We start from the raw sequence: 24,458 nt of genomic DNA, 5'->3' as shown, positions 1-24,458 counted from the left end.
TTGGAAACCCAGAGTTTCTGGCCACGGGGAAATAGGCTAGTTACATATCAAAGGGGAGGCAAAAACTCCAGCGTGCTTTTCCATTGCAAACCGATTTTACTAGAGACCGGCTTTAAGAATCATGCTGAGAAAAGAGAGTAAGTGTTTCTACATGTCACTCTACCTTTTATGACGGATGTAAAAAGCCTCTCCACATGATCACTTCTGACATCTCAATCTGAGTGGAAGCTGTTGTAAAACTAGATTTTTGGGTACACAGAGCTTCTGTCTTAGAGCATCAACACTAATTATATATGTAAAGGGAGGCACAATCTCCAAAACGGTTATCCAGAGGAAACGGCTTTAACTTTGAAACCGGCATCAGGAAACATTCTGAGAAATCAGAGAATGTGTCTCTAGAAGTCACCTTGTATTTTATGCTGGACGACATAATGCCTCTATACATGCAAAATTTTTAGGTTTGTATGCGTATGGAAGCCGCGTTTCCACTGGCTTGTTGGGAAACCAGAGTTTTTGGCCAGGGGAAACTACACTGTTTTCATAGATACGGCTATGTATTAGGACCAAATCGGTTTTCCAGTGCAAAAAACTTTTCTTGGAAACCGGCTTTGAGAAACAAACAGAGAAAACAGAGGAAGTGTTTCTGTATTACTTAACTTAAATACTGGATGAGAGAACGGCTCAACTCATGGTGAATTCCCAAATCAGTATGTGTGTTGGAGAAGTCCTTCACATAAATTCTTGGAAAATCAGAGTTACTGGTCTAGAGAAAATACATCACTTACGTATCCCAGGGCAAGCACGACTGCAAAAACATTTTAAAGAGCAAACAAGATTTACATGAAAACCGACAATTGAATCCTTACAAAGAAATGAAAAGGTGTTATTAAAATACACTCTACCTATTAACTGGATAAAAGAACGTCCCACCACATGATGAAACATGAAAGAAAGTATCTCCACATGCTCAGTTCTGAGAGATAAGTGTGTGTGAAAGCCGTACTTCACCTAGATTGTTGGGAACACAAAGTTTCTTTTCAGTTGCAAACTCCACTACATAAAAATATATGGGGAGGTACAAGCTCCAACACGGTTTCACAGTGAAAACTGCAGGAACTTCAAACCGGCACTAGGAAACAGACTGAGAAACCAGAGTAAAACATTCTCACACAACCCGTTCCGTTTGTGATAGATGAACGAAAGTCTCTCCACACTCTCTGTACTGAGAGATAAGTGTGTGTGAAAGCCGTCCTTCAACTAGCTTGTTGGGAACACAAAGTTTCTTTTCAGTTGCAAACTACACTCCATACATATATATGGGGAGGTACAGCTCCAAAACGGTTTTACAGGGAAAACTGCAGGAACTTCAAACTGGCACTAGGAAATAGACTGAGAAACCAGAGTAAAAGTTTCTCCTGCAACCAGTTCCTTTGTGCTAGATGAACGAACATTCCTCCACATGCTGAGTTCTGAGAGATAAGTGTGTGTGAAGCCATCCTAAAACTAGCTTGTTGGGAAAGCAAAGTTTCTTTTCAGTTTCAAACTCCACTCCATACATCTATAAGGGGAGGTACTAGCTCCAACTCGGTTTTATAGTGAAAACTGTAGGAACATCAAACCGGCACAAGGAAACAGACTGAGAAACCAGGATAAAACTTCCTTCTGCAACCCATTCCATTTGTGCTAGATGAACGAACGTCTCTCCACATGCTCAGTTCTGAGAGATATGTGTGTTTGAAAGCCGTCCTTCACCTAGCTTGTTGGGAACACAAAGATACTTTTCAGTTGCAAACTACACTCCATATATATATATGGGGAGGTACTAGTTCCAACTCGTTTTTACAGTGAAAACTGCAGGAAGTTCTAACCGGAACTAGGAAACTGAGAAACCAGAGTAAAAGTTTGTCCTGCCAAACGTTCCATTTATGCTAGATGAACGAACGTCTATCCACATGCTCAGTTCTTAGAGATAAGTGTGTGGGAAAGTCGTCTTTCACCCAGCTTGTTGGGAACACAAAGTTTCTTTTCAGTTGCAAACACCTCTCCATATATAAATGGGTAGTTACTAGCTCCAAATCGGTTATACAGTGAATACTGCAGGTACTTCAAACTGACACTAGGAAACAGACTGAGAAACCAGAGAAAAAGATTCTCCTGCAACCCGTTCATTTTGTGCTACATGAACGAAGGTCCATCCACATGCTCAGTTCTGAGAGATAAGTGTGTGTGATAGCCGTCCTTCACCTAGCTTGTTGGAACACAAAGTTTCATTTCAGTTGCAAACTCCACTCCATGCATATATATGGGGACGTACTACATCCAACTCAGTTTTACAGTGAAAAATGCAGCAACTTCCAACCGGCACTAGGAAACAGACTGAGAAACCATAGTAAAAGTTTCTCCTCCAAACAGTTCCCTTGGTGCTAGATGAACGAACGTCTCTCCACATGCTCAGTTCTGAGAGATATGTGTGTGGGAAAGCCGTTCTTTAACTATCTTGTTGGGAACACAAAGATTCATTTCAGTTGCAAACTCCACTCCATACATATATATGGGGATATACTAGCTCCAACTCGGTTTTACAGTGAAAACTGCAGGAACTTCAAACCAGCACTAGGAAAAAGACTGCGAAACCAGAGTAAAAGTTTCCCCTGCAACCCATACAATTGGTGCTAGATGAACGAACGTCTCTCCACATGCTCAGTTCAAAGAGATATGTGTGAGTGAAAGCTGTCCTTCAACTAGCTTGTTGGGAAAAGGGAGCTATTTTCAACTGCAAACACCAATTCCATACATATTAAAAAGGGAGTTACTAGCTCCAACTCGGTTTTACAGTGAAAACTGCAGGAACATCAAAACGGCACTAGGAAACAGACTGAGAAACCAGAGTAAAACTACTCATGCAACTCATTCTTTGTGCTAGAAGAACGAACGTCTCTCCACATGCTCAGTTCTGAGAGATAATTGTGTGTGAAAGCCGTACTTCACATAGCTTGATGCGAAGACAATGTTTCTTTTCTGTTGCAAACTCCACTCCATACATATATATGGGGAGGTACTAGATCCAACTCGGTTTTACAGTGAAAACTGCAGGAATTTCAAACGGGCACTAGGAAAAAGACTGAAAAACCAGAGTAAATGTTTCTCCTCCAACCCGTTCCCTTGGTTCTACATGAACGAACGTCTCTCCACATGCTCAGTTCTGATAGATATGTGTGTGTGAAAGCCGTCCTTCACCTTGCTTGTTGGGAAAAGAGAGCTATTTCAAATTGCATACACCAATCCATACATATTTAGGGAGAGGTACTAGTTCCAACTCGGTTTTACAGTGAAAACTGCAGGAACATCAAACCGGCACCAGGAAACAGACTGAGAAACCAGAGTATATATTCTCCTGCAACACGTTCCTTTGTGCTAGATGAACGAAAGTCTCTCCAAATGTTCAGTTCTGAGAGAGAAGTTTGTGTGAAAGCCGTCCTTCACCTAGCTTGTTGGGAACACAAAGTTTCTTTTCAGATTCAAACTGCACTCCATACATATTTATAGGGAAGTACTAGCTCCAACTCGGTTTTACAGTGAAAACTGCAGGAATTTCAAACGGGCACTAGGAAACAGACTGAAAAACCAGAGTAAAAGTTTCTCTTCCAACCCGTTCCCTTGGTTCTACATGAACGAACGTCTCTAAACATGCTCAGTTCTGAGAGATATGTGTGTGTGAAAGCCGTCCTTCACCTAGCTTGTTGGGAAAAGAGAGCTATTTTCAATTGCACACACCAATCCATACATATTTAGGAGGAGGTACTAGCTCCAACTCGGTTTTACAGTGAAAACTGCAGGAACTTCAAACCGTCACTAGGAAACAGACTGAGAAACCAGAGTAAAAATTTCTCCTGCAACCCGTTACCTTGGTGCTAGATGAACGAACGTCTCTCCACATGCTCAGTTCTGAGAGAGAAGTTTGTGTGAAAGCCGTCCTTCACCTAGCTTGTTGGGAACATAAAGTTTCTTTTCAGATTCAAACTGCACTCCATACATATTTATAGGGAAGTACTAGCTCCAACTCGGTTTTACAGTGAAAACTGCAGGAATTTCAAACGGGCACTAGGAAACAGACTGAAAAACCAGAGTAAAAGTTTCTCTTCCAACCCGTTCCCTTGGTTCTTCATGAACGAACGTCTCTAAACATGCTCTGTTCTGAGAGATATGTGTGTGTGAAAGCCGTCCTTCACCTAGCTTGTTGGGAAAAGAGAGCTATTTTAAATTGCACACACCAATCCATACATATTTAGGAGGAGGTACTAGCTCCAACTCGGTTTTACAGTGAAAACTGCAGGAACTTCAAACCGGCACTAGGAAACAGACTGAGAAACCAGAGTAAATATTTATCCTGCAACCCGTTCCCTTGGTGCTAGATGAACGAACGTCTCTCCACATGCTCAGTTCTGAGAGAGAAGTTTGTGTGAAAGCCGTCCTTCACCTAGCTTGTTGGGAACACAAAGTTTCTTTTCAGTTTCAAACTGCACTCCATACATATTTATAGGGAAGTACTAGCTCCAACTCGGTTTTACAGTGAAAACTGCAGGAACTTCAAACCGGCACTAGGAAACAGACTGAGAAATGAGGGTAAAATTTCTCCTGCAAACCGTTCGTTTTTGCTACATGAATAAATGTCTCTCCACATGCTCAATTCTCAGAGATAAGTGTGTGTGAATGCCGTCCTTCACTTAGCTTGTTGGGAAAAGAGAGCTATTTTCAACTGCAAACACCAATCCATACATATTTAATTGGAGGTACTAGCTAACACTCGGTTTTACAGTGAAAACTGCAGGAACATCAAACCGGCATTAGGAAACAAACTGAGAAACAGAGTAAAACTTCTCCTGCAACACGTTCCTTTGTGCTAGATGAACGAACGTCTCTCCACATGCTCAGTTCTGAGAGATAAGTGTGTGTGAAAGCCGTCCTTCACATACCTTGTTGGAACAGAATGTTTCTTTTCAGTTGCAAAAAACACTCCATATATATATATGGGGAGATACTAGCTCCAACTCCTTTTTACAGTGAAAACTGCAGGAAGTTCTAACCGGCGCTAGGAAACTGAGAAACCAGAGTAAAAATTTGTCCTGCCAACCGTTCCATTTATGCTAGATGAACGAACGTCTATCCACATGCTCAGTTCTCAGAGATAAGTGTGTGGGAATGTCGACATTCACCCAGCTTGTTGGGAACACAAAGTTTCTTTTCAGTTGCAAACACCTCTCCATATATATATGGGTAGCTACTAGCTCCAACTCGGTTATACAGTGAATACTGCAGGTACTTCAAACTGACACTAGGAAACCGACTGAGAAACCAGAGAAAAAGATTCTCCGGCAAACCGTTCCTTTAGTGCTAGATGAACAAAGGTCCATTCACATGCACAGTTCTGAGTGATAATTGTGTGTCAAAGCCTTCCTTCAAACAGTTTGTTGGGAACACAAATTTTCTATTCAGTTGCAAACTGCATACCATATATGTATATGGGGAGGTACTAGCTCCAACTCTGTTTAACAGTGAAAACTGCACGTGCTTCAAACCGACACTAGGAAAGAGACTGTGAAACTAGAGTAAAAGATTCTCCTGCAACAAGTTCACTTTGAGCTAGATGAACAAAGGTCCATCCACATGCTCAGTTCTGAGAGATAAGTGTGTGTGATAGCCGTCCTTCACCTAGCTTGTTGGAACACAAAGATTCATTTCAGTTGCAAACTCCACTCCATGCATATATATGGGGACGTACTAGATCCAACTCAGTTTTAAAGTGAAAACTGCAGCAACATCAAACCGGCACTAGGAAACAGACTGAGAAACCATAGTAAAAGTTTCCCCTCCAAACAGTTCCCTTGGTGCTAGATGAACGAACGTCTCTCCACATGCTCAGTTCTGAGAGATATATGTGTTGGAAACCGTACTTCACCTATCTTGTTGGGAACACAAAGTTTCTTTTCAGTTGCAATAAACACTCCATACTTATATTTGGGGAGGTATTAGCTCCATCTCGATTTTACAGTGAAAACTGCAGGAATTTCAAACGGGCACTAGGAAACAGACTGAAAAACCAGAATAAAATTTTCTCTTCCAACCCGTTCCCTTGGTTCTACATGAACGAACGTCTCTAAACATGCTTAGTTCTGAGAGATATGTGTGTGTGAAAGCCGTCCTTCACCTAGCTTGTTGGGAAAAGAGAGCTATTTTCAATTGCACACACCAATCCATACATATTTAGGGGGAGGTACTAGCTCCAACTCGGTTTAACAGTGAAAACTGCAGGAACATAAAACCTGCACAAGCAAACAGCCTGAGAAACCAGAGTAAAAATTCTCCTGCAACACGTTCCTTTGTGCTAGATGAACGAACGTCTCTCCACATGCTCAGTTCTGAGAGATAAGTGTGTGTGAAAGCCCTCCTTCAACTATCTTTTTGGAAACAATGTTTCTCTTCAGTTGCAAAAAACACTCCATACATATATATGGGGAGGTACTAGCTCCAACTCGATTTTACAGAGAAAACTGCAAGAAGTTCTAACAGGCACTAGGAAACAGACTGAGAAACCAGAGTAATCGTTTGTCTTGCCAATAGTTCCATTTATGCTAGATGAACAAACTTCTATCCACATGCTCAGTTCTCAGAGATAAGTGTGTATGAAAGTCGTTTTTCACCCAGGTTGTTGCGAACACAAAGTTTCTTTTCATTTGCAAACACCACTCCATATATATATGGGTAGGTACTAGCTCCAACTCAGTTTTACAGAGAAAACTGCAGGTAGTTCAAAACGACACTAGGAAACAGACTGAGAAACCAGAGTAAAATTTCTCCTGCAACACGTTACTTTGTGCTAGATGAACGAACGTCGCTCCACAAGCTCATTTCTGAGAGATAAGTGTGTGTGAAATCCGTCCTTCACCTAGCTTGTTGGAACACAATGTTTCATTTCAGTTGCAAACTCCACTCCAATCATATATATGGGGACGTACGAGATCCAATTCAGTTTTACAGTGAAAACTACAGGAACTTCAAACAGGCACTGGGAAACAGACTGAGAAACCATAGAAAAAGATTGTCCTCGAAACCGTCCTCTTGGTTCTAGATGAACGAAAGTCTCTCCACATGCTCAGTTCTGAGAGATAATTGTGTGTGAAAGCCGTCCTTCACCTAGCTTGTTGGGAAAAGAGAGCTATTTTCAATTGCACACACCAATCCATACATATTTAGGAGGAGGTACTAGCTCCAACTCGGTTTTACAGTGAAAACTGCAGGAACTTCAAACCGTCACTAGGAAACAGACTGAGAAACCAGAGTAAAAATTTCTCCTGCAACCCGTTACCTTGGTGCTAGATGAACGAACGTCTCTCCACATGCTCAGTTCTGAGAGAGAAGTTTGTGTGAAAGCCGTCCTTCACCTAGCTTGTTGGGAACATAAAGTTTCTTTTCAGATTCAAACTGCACTCCATACATATTTATAGGGAAGTACTAGCTCCAACTCGGTTTTACAGTGAAAACTGCAGGAATTTCAAACGGGCACTAGGAAACAGACTGAAAAACCAGAGTAAAAGTTTCTCTTCCAACCCGTTCCCTTGGTTCTTCATGAACGAACGTCTCTAAACATGCTCTGTTCTGAGAGATATGTGTGTGTGAAAGCCGTCCTTCACCTAGCTTGTTGGGAAAAGAGAGCTATTTTAAATTGCACACACCAATCCATACATATTTAGGAGGAGGTACTAGCTCCAACTCGGTTTTACAGTGAAAACTGCAGGAACTTCAAACCGGCACTAGGAAACAGACTGAGAAACCAGAGTAAATATTTATCCTGCAACCCGTTCCCTTGGTGCTAGATGAACGAACGTCTCTCCACATGCTCAGTTCTGAGAGAGAAGTTTGTGTGAAAGCCGTCCTTCACCTAGCTTGTTGGGAACACAAAGTTTCTTTTCAGTTTCAAACTGCACTCCATACATATTTATAGGGAAGTACTAGCTCCAACTCGGTTTTACAGTGAAAACTGCAGGAACTTCAAACCGGCACTAGGAAACAGACTGAGAAATGAGGGTAAAATTTCTCCTGCAAACCGTTCGTTTTTGCTACATGAATAAATGTCTCTCCACATGCTCAATTCTCAGAGATAAGTGTGTGTGAATGCCGTCCTTCACTTAGCTTGTTGGGAAAAGAGAGCTATTTTCAACTGCAAACACCAATCCATACATATTTAATTGGAGGTACTAGCTAACACTCGGTTTTACAGTGAAAACTGCAGGAACATCAAACCGGCATTAGGAAACAAACTGAGAAACAGAGTAAAACTTCTCCTGCAACACGTTCCTTTGTGCTAGATGAACGAACGTCTCTCCACATGCTCAGTTCTGAGAGATAAGTGTGTGTGAAAGCCGTCCTTCACATACCTTGTTGGAACAGAATGTTTCTTTTCAGTTGCAAAAAACACTCCATACATATATATGGGGAGATACTAGCTCCAACTCCTTTTTACAGTGAAAACTGCAGGAAGTTCTAACCGGCGCTAGGAAACTGAGAAACCAGAGTAAAAATTTGTCCTGCCAACCGTTCCATTTATGCTAGATGAACGAACGTCTATCCACATGCTCAGTTCTCAGAGATAAGTGTGTGGGAATGTCGACATTCACCCAGCTTGTTGGGAACACAAAGTTTCTTTTCAGTTGCAAACACCTCTCCATATATATATGGGTAGCTACTAGCTCCAACTCGGTTATACAGTGAATACTGCAGGTACTTCAAACTGACACTAGGAAACCGACTGAGAAACCAGAGAAAAAGATTCTCCGGCAAACCGTTCCTTTAGTGCTAGATGAACAAAGGTCCATTCACATGCACAGTTCTGAGTGATAATTGTGTGTCAAAGCCTTCCTTCAAACAGTTTGTTGGGAACACAAATTTTCTATTCAGTTGCAAACTGCATACCATATATGTATATGGGGAGGTACTAGCTCCAACTCTGTTTAACAGTGAAAACTGCACGTGCTTCAAACCGACACTAGGAAAGAGACTGTGAAACTAGAGTAAAAGATTCTCCTGCAACAAGTTCACTTTGAGCTAGATGAACAAAGGTCCATCCACATGCTCAGTTCTGAGAGATAAGTGTGTGTGATAGCCGTCCTTCACCTAGCTTGTTGGAACACAAAGATTCATTTCAGTTGCAAACTCCACTCCATGCATATATATGGGGACGTACTAGATCCAACTCAGTTTTAAAGTGAAAACTGCAGCAACATCAAACCGGCACTAGGAAACAGACTGAGAAACCATAGTAAAAGTTTCCCCTCCAAACAGTTCCCTTGGTGCTAGATGAACGAACGTCTCTCCACATGCTCAGTTCTGAGAGATATATGTGTTGGAAACCGTACTTCACCTATCTTGTTGGGAACACAAAGTTTCTTTTCAGTTGCAATAAACACTCCATACTTATATTTGGGGAGGTATTAGCTCCATCTCGATTTTACAGTGAAAACTGCAGGAATTTCAAACGGGCACTAGGAAACAGACTGAAAAACCAGAATAAAATTTTCTCTTCCAACCCGTTCCCTTGGTTCTACATGAACGAACGTCTCTAAACATGCTTAGTTCTGAGAGATATGTGTGTGTGAAAGCCGTCCTTCACCTAGCTTGTTGGGAAAAGAGAGCTATTTTCAATTGCACACACCAATCCATACATATTTAGGGGGAGGTACTAGCTCCAACTCGGTTTAACAGTGAAAACTGCAGGAACATAAAACCTGCACAAGCAAACAGCCTGAGAAACCAGAGTAAAAATTCTCCTGCAACACGTTCCTTTGTGCTAGATGAACGAACGTCTCTCCACATGCTCAGTTCTGAGAGATAAGTGTGTGTGAAAGCCCTCCTTCAACTATCTTTTTGGAAACAATGTTTCTCTTCAGTTGCAAAAAACACTCCATACATATATATGGGGAGGTACTAGCTCCAACTCGATTTTACAGAGAAAACTGCAAGAAGTTCTAACAGGCACTAGGAAACAGACTGAGAAACCAGAGTAATCGTTTGTCTTGCCAATAGTTCCATTTATGCTAGATGAACAAACTTCTATCCACATGCTCAGTTCTCAGAGATAAGTGTGTATGAAAGTCGTTTTTCACCCAGGTTGTTGCGAACACAAAGTTTCTTTTCATTTGCAAACACCACTCCATATATATATGGGTAGGTACTAGCTCCAACTCAGTTTTACAGAGAAAACTGCAGGTAGTTCAAAACGACACTAGGAAACAGACTGAGAAACCAGAGTAAAATTTCTCCTGCAACACGTTACTTTGTGCTAGATGAACGAACGTCGCTCCACAAGCTCATTTCTGAGAGATAAGTGTGTGTGAAATCCGTCCTTCACCTAGCTTGTTGGAACACAATGTTTCATTTCAGTTGCAAACTCCACTCCAATCATATATATGGGGACGTACGAGATCCAATTCAGTTTTACAGTGAAAACTACAGGAACTTCAAACAGGCACTGGGAAACAGACTGAGAAACCATAGAAAAAGATTGTCCTCGAAACCGTCCTCTTGGTTCTAGATGAACGAAAGTCTCTCCACATGCTCAGTTCTGAGAGATAATTGTGTGTGAAAGCCTTCTTTCAAACAGCTTGTTGGGAACACAAATGTTCTATTAAGTTGCCAAGTGCCCTCCATATATATACATTTGGAGGAACTAGCTCCAACTCGGTTTTACAGTGAAAACTGCAGGAAATTCAATCTGGCACTAGGAAATAGACTTAGAAACCAGAGTAAAAGTTCCTCCTGCAACCCGTTACCTTGGTGCTAGATGAACGAACGTCTCTCCACTTGCTCATTTCTGAGAGATAATTGTGTGTGAAAGCCGTCCTTCACCTAGCTTGTTGGGAACACAAAGATTCTTTTCCGTTGCAAACTACACTCCATACATATATATGGGGAGGTACTAGTTCCAACTCGTTTTTACACTGAAAACTGCAGGAACTTCAAACCGGCACTAGGAAATAGACTGAGAAAGCAGAGTAAAAGTTTCTCCTGCAAACAGTTCCCTTTGTGCTAGATGAAAGAACGTCTCTCCACATGCTCAGTTTTGAGAGAGAAGTGTGTGTGAAAGCCGTTTTTCAACAAACTTGTTGGGAACACAAACTTTCTTTTCAGTTTCAAACTTCACTCCATACATATTTATACGGAAGTACTAGCTCCAACTCGGTTTTACAGTGAAAACTGCAGGAACTTCAAACCGGCACTAGGAAACAGACTGAGAAATGAGGGTAAAATTTCTCCTGCAAACCGTTCGTTTTTGCTACATGAATAAATGTCTCTCCACATGCTCACTTCTCAAAGATAAGTGTGTGTGAATGCCGTCCTTCACATACCTTGTTGGAACACAATGTTTCTTTTCAGTTGCAAAAAACACTCCATATATATATATGGGGAGGTACTAGCTCCAAATCGTTTTTACAGTGAAAACTGCAGGAAGTTCTAACCGGCACTAGGAAACTGAGAAACCAGAGTAAAAATTTGTCCTGCCAACCGTTCCATTTATGCTAGATGAACGAACGTCTATCCACATGCTCAGTTCTCAGAGATAACTGTGTGGGAAAGTCGACATTCACCCAGCTTGTTGGGAACACAAAGTTTCTTTTCAGATGCAAACACCTCTCCATATATATATGGGTAGCTACTAGCTCCAACTCGGTTATACAGTGAATACTGCAGGTACTTCAAACTGACACTAGGAAACCGACTGAGAAACCAGAGAAAAAGATTCTCCTGTAACCCGTTCATTTAGTGCTAGATGAACGAAGGTGCATTCACATGCACAGTTCTGAGTGATAATTGTGTGTGAAAGCCTTCCTTCAAACAGTTTGTTGGGAACACAAATTTACTATTCAGTTGCAAACTGCACTCCATATATGTATATGGGGAGGTACTAGCTCCAACTCTGTTTAACAGTGAAAACGGCATGTGCTTCAAACCGACACTAGGAAAGAGACTGAGAAACTAGAGTAAAAGATTCTCCTGCAACCAGTTCACTTTGAGCTAGATGAACGAAGGTCCATCCACATGCTCAGTTCTGAGAGATAAGTGTGTGTGATAGCCGTCCTTCACCTAGCTTGTTGGAACACAAAGATTCATTTCAGTTGCAAACACCACTCCATGCATATATATGGGGACGTACTAGATCCAACTCAGTTTTACAGTGAAAACTGCAGCAACATCAAACCGGCACTAGGAAACAGACTGAGAAACCATAGTAAAAGTTTCTCCTCCAAACAGTTCCCTTGGTGCTAGATGAACGAACGTCTCTCCACATGCTCAGTTCTGAGAGATATGTGTGTGGGAAAGCCGTACTTCACCTATCTTGTTGGGAACACAAAGTTTCTTTTAAGTTGCAAACTCCACACCATACATATATATGAGGATATACTAGCTCCAACTCGGTTTTACAGTGAAAACTGCAGGAACTTCAAACCGGCACTAGGAAACAGACTGAGAAATGAGGGTAAAATTTCTCCTGCAAAGCGTTCGTTTTTGCTACATGAATAAATGTCTCTCCACATGCTCAGTTCTCAGAGATAAGTGTGTGTGAAAGACGTGCTTCACCTAGCTTGTTGGGAAAAGAGAGCTATTTTCAACTGCAAACACCAATCCATACATATTTAATTGGAGGTACTAGCTAAAACTCGGTTTTACAGTGAAAACTGCAGGAACATCAAACCGGCACTAGGAAACAAAATGAGAAACAGAGTAAAACTTCTCCTGCAACACGTTCCTTTGTGCTAGATGAACGAACGTCTCTCCACAAGCTCAGTTCTGAGAGATAAGTGTGTGTGAAAGCCGTCCTTCACATACCTTGTTGGAACACAATGTTTCTTTTCAGTTGCAATAAACACTCCATACATATATATGGGGAGGTACTAGCTCCAACTCCTTTTTACAGTGAAAACTGCAGGAAGTTCTAACCGGCACTAGGAAACTGAGAAACCAGAGTAAAAATTTGTCCTGCCAACCGTTCCATTTATGCTAGATGAACGAACGTCTATCCACATGCTCAGTTCCAAGAGATAAGTGTGTGGGAAAGTCGACATTCACCCAGCTTGTTGGGAACACAAAGTTTCTTTTCAGTTGCAAACACCTCTCCATATATATATGGGTAGTTACTAGCTCCAAATCAGTTATACAGTGAATACTGCAGGTACTTCAATCTGACACTAGGAAACAGACTGAGAAACCAGAGAAAAAGTTTCTCCTGCAAACCGTTCTTTTTGTGCTAGATGAACGAAGGTCCATTCACATGCACAGTTCTGAGAGATAATTGTGTGTGAAAGCCTTCCTTCAAACAGTTTGTTGGGAACACAAATTTTCTATTCAGTTGCAAACTGCACTCCATATATGTATATGGGTAGGTACTAGCTCCAACTCTGTTTAACAGTGAAAACTGCAGGTGCTTCAAACCGACACTAGGAAAGAGACTGAGAAACTAGAGTAAAAGATTCCCCTGCAACCCGTTCATTCTGAGCTAGATGAACGAAGGTCCATCCACATGCTCAGTTCTGAGAGATAAGTGTGTGTGATAGCCGTCCTTCAACTAGCTTGATGGAACACAAAGTTTCATTTCAGTTGCAAACTCCACTCCATGCATATATATGGGGACGTACTAGATCCAACTCAGTTTTACAGTGAAAACTGCAGCAACATCAAACCGGCACTAGGAAACAGACTGAGAATCCATAGTAAAAGTTTCTCCTCCAAACAGTTCCCTTGGTGCTAGATGAACGAACGTCTCTCCACATGCTCAGTTCTGAGAGATATGTGTGTGGGAAAGCCGTACTTCACCTATCTTGTTGGGAACACAAAGTTTCTTTTCAGTTTCAAACTCCACTCCATACATATATATGGGGATATACTAGTTCCAACTCGGTTTTACAGTGAAAACTGCAGGAACTTCAAACCAGCACTAAGAAACAAACTGAGAAACCAGAGTAAAACTTCCTCCTGCAACCCGTTCCATTTGTGCTAGATGAACGAACGTCTCTCCACATGCTCATTTCTGAGAGATATGTGTGTGTGAAAGCCGTCCTTCACATAGCTTGTTGGGAACACAAAGATTCTTTTCACTTGCTAACTACACTCCATAAATATATATGGGGAGGTACTAGTTCCAACTCGTTTTTACAGTGAAAACTGCAGGAACTTCAAACCGGCACTAGGAAATAGACTGAGAAAGCAGAGTAAAAGTTTCTCCTGCAAACAGTTCCCTTTGTGCTAGATGAACGAACGTCTCTCCACATGCTCAGTTTTGAGAGAGAAGTGTGTGTGAAAGCCGTTTTTCAACAAACTTGTTGGGAACACAAACTATCTTTTCAGTTTCAAACTCCACTCCATACATATTTATAGGGAAGTACTAGCTCCAACTCGGTTTTACAGTGAAAACTGCAAGAACTTCAAACCGGCACTAGGAAACAGACTGAGAAATGAGGGTAAAATTTCTCCTGCAAACCGTTCGTTTTTGCTACATGAATAAATGTCTTTCCACATGCTCAGTTCTCAGAGATAAGTGTGTGTGAAAGCCGTCCTTCACCTAGCTTATTGGGAACACAAAGTTCCTTTCCAGTTGCAAACTCCACTCCATATATATATAGGGGTAGGTACTAATCCAACTCGGTTTTACAGTGATAACTGCAGGAACTTCATACCGGCACTAGGATATATACTGAGAAACCAGGGTAAAAGTTTCTCCTGCAACCAGTTCCCTTTGTGCTAGATGAACGAACGTCTCTCCACATGCTCAATACTCACAGATAATTGTGTGTGAAAGCCGTACTTAACCCAGCTTGTTGGGAACACAAAGTTTCTTTTCACTTGCAAACTCCACTCCAAACATATATATGGGTAGGTACTAGTTCCAACTCGTTTTTACAGAGAAAACTGCAGGTACTTCAATCCGGCACTAGGAAACAGAATGGGAATCCAGAGTAAAAGTTTCTCCTGCAACCCGTTAATTTGTGCTAGGTGAACTATCGTCTCTCCACATGTTCAGTTCTGAGAGTTAAGTGTGTGTAAAAGCCGTACTTTACCTGGCTTTTTGGGAAAACAAAATTTCTTTTCAGTTGCAATCTCCACTCCATACATATATATGGGTAGGTACAAGCTCCAAATCTGTTTTACAGTGAAAAATGCAGGAACATCAAACCGGCACTAGGAAACAGACTGAGAAAATATAGAAATAGTTTCTCCTCCAAACCGTTCCCTTTGTGCTAGATGAACGAACGTCTCTCAACATGCTAATTTCTGAGAGATATGTGTGTGTGAATGCCGTCCTTCACCTAGCTTGTTGGGAAAAGAGAGCTATTTTCAACTGCAAACACCAATCCATACATATTTAATTGGAGGTACCAGGTAAAACTCGGTTTTACAGTGAAAACTGCAGGAACATCAAACCCGCACTAGGAAACAAACTGAGAAACAGAGTAAAACTTCTCCTGCAACACGTTCCTTTGTGCTAGATGAACGAACGTCTCCCCACATGCTCAGTTCTGAGAGATAAGTGTGTGTGAAAGCCGTCCTTCACATACCTTGTTGGAACACAATGTTTCTTTTCAGTTGCAAAAAACACTCCATACATATATATGGGGAGGTACTAGCTCCAACTCGTTTTTACAGTGAAAACTGCAGGAAGATCTAACCGGCACTAGGAAACTGAGAAACCAGAGTAAAAATTTGTCCTGCCAACCGTTCCATTTATGCTAGATGAACGAACGTCTATCCACATGCTCAGTTCTCAGAGATAACTGTGTGGGAAAGTCGACATTCACCCAGCTTGTTGGGAACACAAAGTTTCTTTTCAGTTGCAAACACCTCTCCATATATATATGGGTAGCTACTAGCTCCAACTCGGTTATACAGTGAATACTGCAGGTATTTCAAACTGACACTAGGAAACAGACTGAGAAACCAGAGAAAAAGATTCTCCTGCAAACCGTTCATTTAGTGCTAGATGAACGAAGGTCCATTCACATGCACAGTTCTGAGTGATAATTGTGTGTGAAAGCCTTCCTTCAAACAGTTTGTTGGGAACACAAATTTTCTATTCAGTTGCAAACTGCACTCCATATATGTATATGGGGAGGTACTAGCTCCAACTCTGTTTAACAGTGAAAACGGCAGGTGCTTCAAACCGACACTAGGAAAGAGACTGAGAAACTAGAGTAAAAGATTCTCCGGCAACGAGTTCACTTTGAGCTAGATGAACGAAGGTCCATCCACATGCTCAGTTCTGAGAGATAAGTGTGTGTGATAGCCGTCCTTCACCTAGCTTGTTGGAACACAAAGATTCATTTCAGTTGCAAACTCCACTCCATGCATATATATGGGGACGTACTAGATCCAACTCAGTTTTACAGTGAAAACTGCAGCAACATCAAACCGGCACTAGGAAACAGACTGAGAAACCATAGTAAAAGTTTCCCCTCCAAACAGTTCCCTTGGTGCTAGATGAAAGAACGTCTCTCCACATGCTCAGTTCTGAGAGACATGTGTGTGGGAAAGCCGTACTTCACCTATCTTGTTGGGAACACAAAGTTTCTTTTAAGTTGCAAACTCCACACCATACATATATATGGGGATATACAAGCTCCAACTCGGTTTTACAGTGAAAACTGCAGGAAATTCAAACCAGCACTAGGAAACAGACTGAGAAACCAGAGTAAAACTTCCTCTGGCAACCCGTTCCATTTGTGCTAGATGAACGAACGTCTCTCCACATGCTCAGATCTGAGAGATATGTGTGTGTGAAAGCCGTCCTTCACCTAGCTTGTTGGGAACACAAAGATTCTTTTCAGTTGCAAACTACACTCCATACATATATATGGGGAGGTACTAGTTCCAACTCTTTTTACACTGAAAACTGCAGGAACTTCAAACCGGCACTAGGAAATAGACTGAGAAAGCAGAGTAATAGTTTCTCCTGCAAACAGTTCCCTTTGTACTAGATGAACGAACGTCTCTCCACATGCTCAGTTTTGAGAAAGAAATGTGTGAGAGACGTTTTTCAACAAACTTGTTGGGAACACAAACTTTCTTTTCAGTTTCAAACTCCACTCCATACATATATATAGAGAAGTACTAGCTCCAACTCGGTTTTACAGTGAAAACTGCCGGAACTCCAAACCGGCACTAGGAAACAGACTGAGAAATGAGGGTAAAATTTCTCCTGCAAACCGTTCGTTTTTGCTACATGAATAAATGTCTCTCCACATGCTCAGTTCTCAGAGATAAGTGTGTGTGAAAGACGTGCTTCACCTAGCTTGTTGGGAAAAGAGAGCTATTTTCAACTGCAAACACCAATCCATACATATTTAATTGGAGGTACTAGCTAAAACTCGGTTTTACAGTGAAAACTGCAGGAACATCAAACCGGCACTAGGAAACAAATTGAGAAACAGAGTAAAACTTATCCTGCAACACGTTCCTTTGTGCTAGATGAACGAACGTCTCTCCACAAGCTCAGTTCTGAGAGATAAGTGTGTGTGAAAGCCGTCCTTCACATACCTTGTTGGAACACAATGTTTCTTTTCAGTTGCAATAAACACTCCATACATATATATGGGGAGGTACTAGCTCCAACTCGTTTTTACAGTGAAAACAGCAGGAAGTTCTAACCGGCACTAGGAAACTGAGAAACCAGAGTAAAAATTTGTCCTGCCAACCGTTCCATTTATGCTAGGTGAACGAACGTCTATCCACATGCTCAGTTCTAAGAGATAAGTGTGTGGGAAAGTCGACATTCACCCAGCTTGTTGGGAACACAAAGTTTCTTTTCAGTTGCAAACACCTCTCCATATATATATGGGTAGTTACTAGCTCCAAATCGGTTATACAGTGAATACTGCAGGTACTTCAAACTGACACTAGGAAACAGACTGAGAAACCAGAGAAAATGATTCTCCTGCAAACCGTTCCTTTTGTGCTAGATGAACGAAGGTCCATTCACATGCACAGTTCTGAGAGATAATTGTGTGTGAAAGCCTTCCTTCAAACAGTTTGTTGGGAACACAAATTTGCTATTCAGTTGCAAACTGCACTCCATATATGTATATGGGGAATTACTAGCTCCAACTCTGTTTAACAGTGAAAACTGCAGGTGCTTCAAACCGACACTAGGAAAGAGACTGAGAAACTAGAGTAAAAGATTCTCCTGCAACCCGTTCATTCTGAGCTAGATGAACGAAGGTCCATCCACATGCTCAGTTCTGAGAGATAAGTGTGTGTGATAGCCGTCCTTCACCTAGCTTGATGGAACACAAAGTTTCATTTCAGTTGCAAACTCCACTCCATGCATATATATGGGGACGTACTAGATCCAACTCAGTTTTACAGTGAAAACTGCAGCAACATCAAACCGGCACTAGGAAACAGACTGAGAATCCATAGTAAAAGTTTCTCCTCCAAACAGTTCCCTTGGTGCTAGATGAACGAACGTCTCTCCACATGCTCAGTTCTGAGAGATATGTGTGTGGGAAAGCCGTACTTCACCTATCTTGTTGGGAACACAAAGTTTCTTTTCAGTTTCAAAATCCACTCCATACATATATATGGGGATATACTAGTTCCAACTCGATTTTACAGTGAAAACTGCAGGAACTTCAAACCAGCACTAAGAAACAAACTGAGAAACCAGAGTAAAACTTCCTCCTGCAACCCGTTCCATTTGTGCTAGATGAACGAACGTCTCTCCACATGCTCATTTCTGAGAGATATGTGTGTGTGAAAGCCGTCCTTCACATAGCTTGTTGGGAACACAAAGATTCTTTTCACTTGCAAACTACACTCCATACATATATATGGGGAGGTACTAGTTCCAACTCGTTTTTACAGTGAAAACTGCAGGAACTTCAAACCGGCACTAGGAAATAGACTGAGAAAGCAGAGTAAAAGTTTCTCCTGCAAACAGTTCCCTTTGTGCTAGATGAACGAACGTCTCTCCACATGCTCAGTTTTGAGAGAGAAGTGTGTGTGAAAGCCGTTTTTCAACAAACTTGTTGGGAACACAAACTATCTTTTCAGTTTCAAACTCCACTCCATACATATTTATAGGGAAGTACTAGCTCCAACTCGGTTTTACAGTGAAAACTGCAAGAACTTCAAACCGGCACTAGGAAACAGACTGAGAAATGAGGGTAAAATTTCTCCTGCAAACCGTTCGTTTTTGCTACATGAATAAATGTCTTTCCACATGCTCAGTTCTCAGAGATAAGTGTGTGTGAAAGCCGTCCTTCACCTTGCTTATTGGGAACACAAAGTTCCTTTCCAGTTGCAAATTCCACTCCATATATATATAGGGGTAGGTACTAATCCAACTCAGTTTTACAGTGATAACTGCAGGAACTTCATACCGGCACTAGGATATATACTGAGAAACCAGGGTAAAAGTTTCCCCTGCAACCATTTCCCTTTGTGCTAGATGAACGAACGTCTCTCCACATGCTCAATACTCACAGATAATTGTGTGTGAAAGCCGTACTTAACCCAGCTTGTTGGGAACACAAAGTTTCTTTTCACTTGCAGACTCCACTCCAAACATATATATGGGTAGGTACTAGTTCCAACTCGTTTTTACAGAGAAAACTGCAGGTACTTCAATCCGGCACTAGGAAACAGAATGGGAATCCAGAGTAAAAGTTTCTCCTGCAACCCGTTAATTTGTGCTAGGTGAACTATCGTCTCTCCACATGTTCAGTTCTGAGAGTTAAGTGTGTGTAAAAGCCGTACTTTACCTGGCTTTTTGGGAAAACAAAATTTCTTTTCAGTTGCAATCTCCACTCCATACATATATATGGGTAGGTACAAGCTCCAAATCTGTTTTACAGTGAAAAATGCAGGAACATCAAACCGGCACTAGGAAACAGACTGAGAAAATATAGTAATAGTTTCTCCTCCAAACCGTTCCCTTTGTGCTAGATGAACGAACGTCTCTCAACATGCTAATTTCTGAGAGATATGTGTGTGTGAATGCCGTCCTTCACCTAGCTTGTTGGGAAAAGAGAGCTATTTTCAACTGCAAACACCAATCCATACATATTTAATTGGAGGTACCAGGTAAAACTCGGTTTTACAGTGAAAACTGCAGGAACATCAAACCTGCACTAGGAAACAAACTGAGAAACAGAGTAAAACTTCTCCTGCAACACGTTCCTTTGTGCTAGATGAACGAACGTCTCCCCACATGCTCAGTTCTGAGAGATAAGTGTGTGTGAAAGCCGTCCTTCACATACCTGGTTGGAACACAATGTTTCTTTTCAGTTGCAAAAAACACTCCATACATATATATGGGGAGGTACTAGCTCCAACTCGTTTTTACAGTGAAAACTGCAGGAAGATCTAACCGGCACTAGGAAACTGAGAAACCAGAGTAAAAATTTGTCCTGCCAACCGTTCCATTTATGCTAGATGAACGAACGTCTATCCACATGCTCAGTTCTCAGAGATAACTGTGTGGGAAAGTCGACATTCACCCAGCTTGTTGGGAACACAAAGTTACTTTTCAGTTGCAAACACCTCTCCATATATATATGGGTAGCTACTAGCTCCAACTCGGTTATACAGTGAATACTGCAGGTACTTCAAACTGACACTAGGAAACAGACTGAGAAACCAGAGAAAAAGATTCTCCTGCAACCCGTTCATTTAGTGCTAGATGAACGAAGGTCCATTCACATGCACAGTTCTGAGTGATAATTGTGTGTGAAAGCCTTCCTTCAAACAGTTTGTTGGGAACACAAATTTTCTATTCAGTTGCAAACTGCACTCCATATATGTATATGGGGAGGTACTAGCTCCAACTCTGTTTAACAGTGAAAACGGCAGGTGCTTCAAACCGACACTAGGAAAGAGACTGAGAAACTAGAGTAAAAGATTCTCTGGCAACGAGTTCACTTTGAGCTAGATGAACGAAGGTCCATCCACATGCTCAGTTCTGAGAGATAAGTGTGTGTGATAGCCGTCCTTCACCTAGCTTGTTGGAACACAAAGATTCATTTCAGTTGAAAACTCCACTCCATGCATATATATGGGGACGTACTAGATCCAACTCAGTTTTACAGTGAAAACTGCAGCAACATCAAACCGGCACTAGGAAACAGACTGAGAAACCATAGTAAAAGTTTCCCCTCCAAACAGTTCCCTTGGTGCTAGATGAAAGAACGTCTCTCCACATGCTCAGTTCTGAGAGATATGTGTGTGGGAAAGCCGTACTTCAACTATCTTGTTGGGAACACAAAGTTTCTTTTAAGTTGCAAACTCCAGACCATACATATATATGGGGAAATACAAGCTCCAACTCGGTTTTACAGTGAAAACTGCAGGAAATTCAAACCAGCACTAGGAAACAGACTGAGAAACCAGAGTAAAACTTCCTTCGGCAACCTGTTCCATTTGTGCTAGATGAACGAACGTCTCTCCACATGCTCAGTTCTGAGAGATATGTGTGTGTGAAAGCCGTCCTTCACCTAGCTTGTTGGGAACACAAAGATTCTTTTCAGTTGCAAACTACACTCCATACATATATATGGGGAGGTACTAGTTCCAACTCCTTTTACACTGAAAACTGCAGGAACTTCAAACCGGCACTAGGAAATAGACTGAGAAAGCAGAGTAATAGTTTCTCCTGCAAACAGTTCCCTTTGTACTAGATGAACGAACGTCTCTCCACATGCTCAGTTTTGAGAAAGAAATGTGTGTGAGAGCCGTTTTTCAACAAACTTGTTGGGAACACAAACTTTCTTTTCAGTTTCAAACTCCACTCCATACATATATATAGAGAAGTACTAGCTCCAACTCGGTTTTACAGTGAAAACTGCCGGAACTCCAAACCGGCACTAGGAAACAGACTGAGAAATGAGGGTCAAATTTCTCCTGCAAACCGTTCGTTTTTGCTACATGAATAAATGTCTCTCCACATGCTCAGTTCTCAGAGATAAGTGTGTGTGAAAGCCGTCCTTCACCTAGCTTGTTTTGAAAAGAGAGCTATTTTCAACTGCAAACACCAATCCATACATATTTAATTGGAGGTACTAGCTAAAACTCGGTTTTACAGTGAAAACTGCAGGAACATCAAACCGGCACTAGGAAACAAATTGAGAAACAGAGTAAAACTTATCCTGCAACACGTTCCTTTGTGCTAGATGAACGAACGTCTCTCCACAAGCTCAGTTCTGAGAGATAAGTGTGTGTGAAAGCCGTCCTTCACATACCTTGTTGGAACACAATGTTTCTTTTCAGTTGCAATAAACACTCCATACATATATATGGGGAGGTACTAGCTCCAACTCGTTTTTACAGTGAAAACAGCAGGAAGTTCTAACCGGCACTAGGAAACTGAGAAACCAGAGTAAAAATTTGTCCTGCCAACCGTTCCATTTATGCTAGGTGAACGAACGTCTATCCACATGCTCAGTTCTAAGAGATAAGTGTGTGGGAAAGTCGACATTCACCCAGCTTGTTGGGAACACAAAGTTTCTTTTCAGTTACAAACACCTCTCCATATATATATGGGTAGTTACTAGCTCCAAATCGGTTATACAGTGAATACTGCAGGTAATTCAAACTGACACTAGGAAACAGACTGAGAAACCAGAGAAAAAGATTCTCCTGCAAACCGTTCCTTTTGTGCTAGATGAACGAAGGTCCATTCACATGCACAGTTCTGAGAGATAATTGTGTGTGAAAGCCTTCCTTCAAACAGTTTGTTGGGAACACAAATTTGCTATTCAGTTGCAAACTGCACTCCATATATGTATATGGGGAGGTACTAGCTCCAACTCTGTTTAACAGTGAAAACTGCAGGTGCTTCAAACCGACACTAGGAAAGAGACTGAGAAACTAGAGTAAAAGATTCTCCTGCAACCCGTTCATTCTGAGCTAGATGAACGAAGGTCCATCCACATGCTCAGTTCTGAAAGATATGTGTGTGGGAAAGCCGTACTTCACCTATCTTGTTGGGAACACAAAGTTTCTTTTCAGTTTCAAAATCCACTCCATACATATATATGGGGATATACTAGTTCCAACTCGGTTTTACAGTGAAAACTGCAGGAACTTCAAACCAGCACTAAGAAACAAACTGAGAAACCAGAGTAAAACTTCCTCCTGCAACCCGTTCCATTTGTGCTAGACGAACGAACGTCTCTCCACATGCTCATTTCTGAGAGATATGTGTGTGTGAAAGCCGTCCTTCACCTAGCTTGTTGGGAACACAAAGATTCTTTTCACTTGCAAACTACACTCCATACATATATATGGGGAGGTACTAGTTCCAACTCGTTTTTACAGTGAAAACTGCAGGAACTTCAAACCGGCACTAGGAAATAGACTGAGAAAGCAGAGTAAAAGTTTCTCCTGCAAACAGTTCCCTTTGTGCTAGATGAACGAACGTCTCTCCACATGCTCAGTTTTGAGAGAGAAGTGTGTGTGAAAGCCGTTTTTCAACAAACTTGTTGGGAACACAAACTATCTTTTCAGTTTCAAACTCCACTCCATACATATTTATAGGGAAGTACTAGCTCCAACTCGGTTTTACAGTGAAAACTGCAAGAACTTCAAACCGGCACTAGGAAACAGACTGAGAAATGAGGGTAAAATTTCTCTTGCAAACCGTTCGTTTTTGCTACATGAATAAATGTCTTTCCACATGCTCAGTTCTCAGAGATAAGTGTGTGTGAAAGCCGTCCTTCACCTTGCTTATTGGGAACACAAAGTTCCTTTCCAGTTGCAAACTCCATTCCATATATATATAGGGGTAGGTACTAATCCAACTCAGTTTTACAGTGATAACTGCAGGAACTTCATACCGGCACTAGGATATATACTGAGAAACCAGTGTAAAAGTTTCCCCTGCAACCATTTCCCTTTGTGCTAGATGAACGAACGTCTCTCCACATGCTCAATACTCACAGATAATTGTGTGTGAAAGCCGTACTTAACCCAGCTTGTTGGGAACACAAAGTTTCTTTTCACTTGCAAACTCCACTCCAAACATATATATGGGTAGGTACTAGTTCCAACTCGTTTTTACATAGAAAACTGCAGGTACTTCAATCCGGCACTAGGAAACAGAATGGGAATCCAGAGTAAAAGTTTCTCCTGCAACCCGTTAATTTGTGCTAGGTGAACTATCGTCTCTCCACATGTTCAGTTCTGAGAGTTAAGTGTGTGTAAAAGCCGTATTTTACCTGGCTTTTTGGGAAAACAAAATTTCTTTTCAGTTGCAAACTCCACTCCATACATATATATGGGGAGGTACAAGCTCCAAATCTGTTTTACAGTGAAAAATGCAGGAACATCAAACCGGCACTAGGAAACAGACTGAGAAAATATAGTAATAGTTTCTCCTCCAAACCGTTCCCTTTGTGCTAGATGAACGAACGTCTCTCAAC

Source organism: Camelus bactrianus, chromosome 23 (genome assembly GCF_048773025.1).
Source record: "Camelus bactrianus isolate YW-2024 breed Bactrian camel chromosome 23, ASM4877302v1, whole genome shotgun sequence".
Taxonomy (NCBI): Eukaryota; Metazoa; Chordata; class Mammalia; order Artiodactyla; family Camelidae; genus Camelus; species Camelus bactrianus.
Note: the sequence above shows the minus strand (reverse complement) of the source record.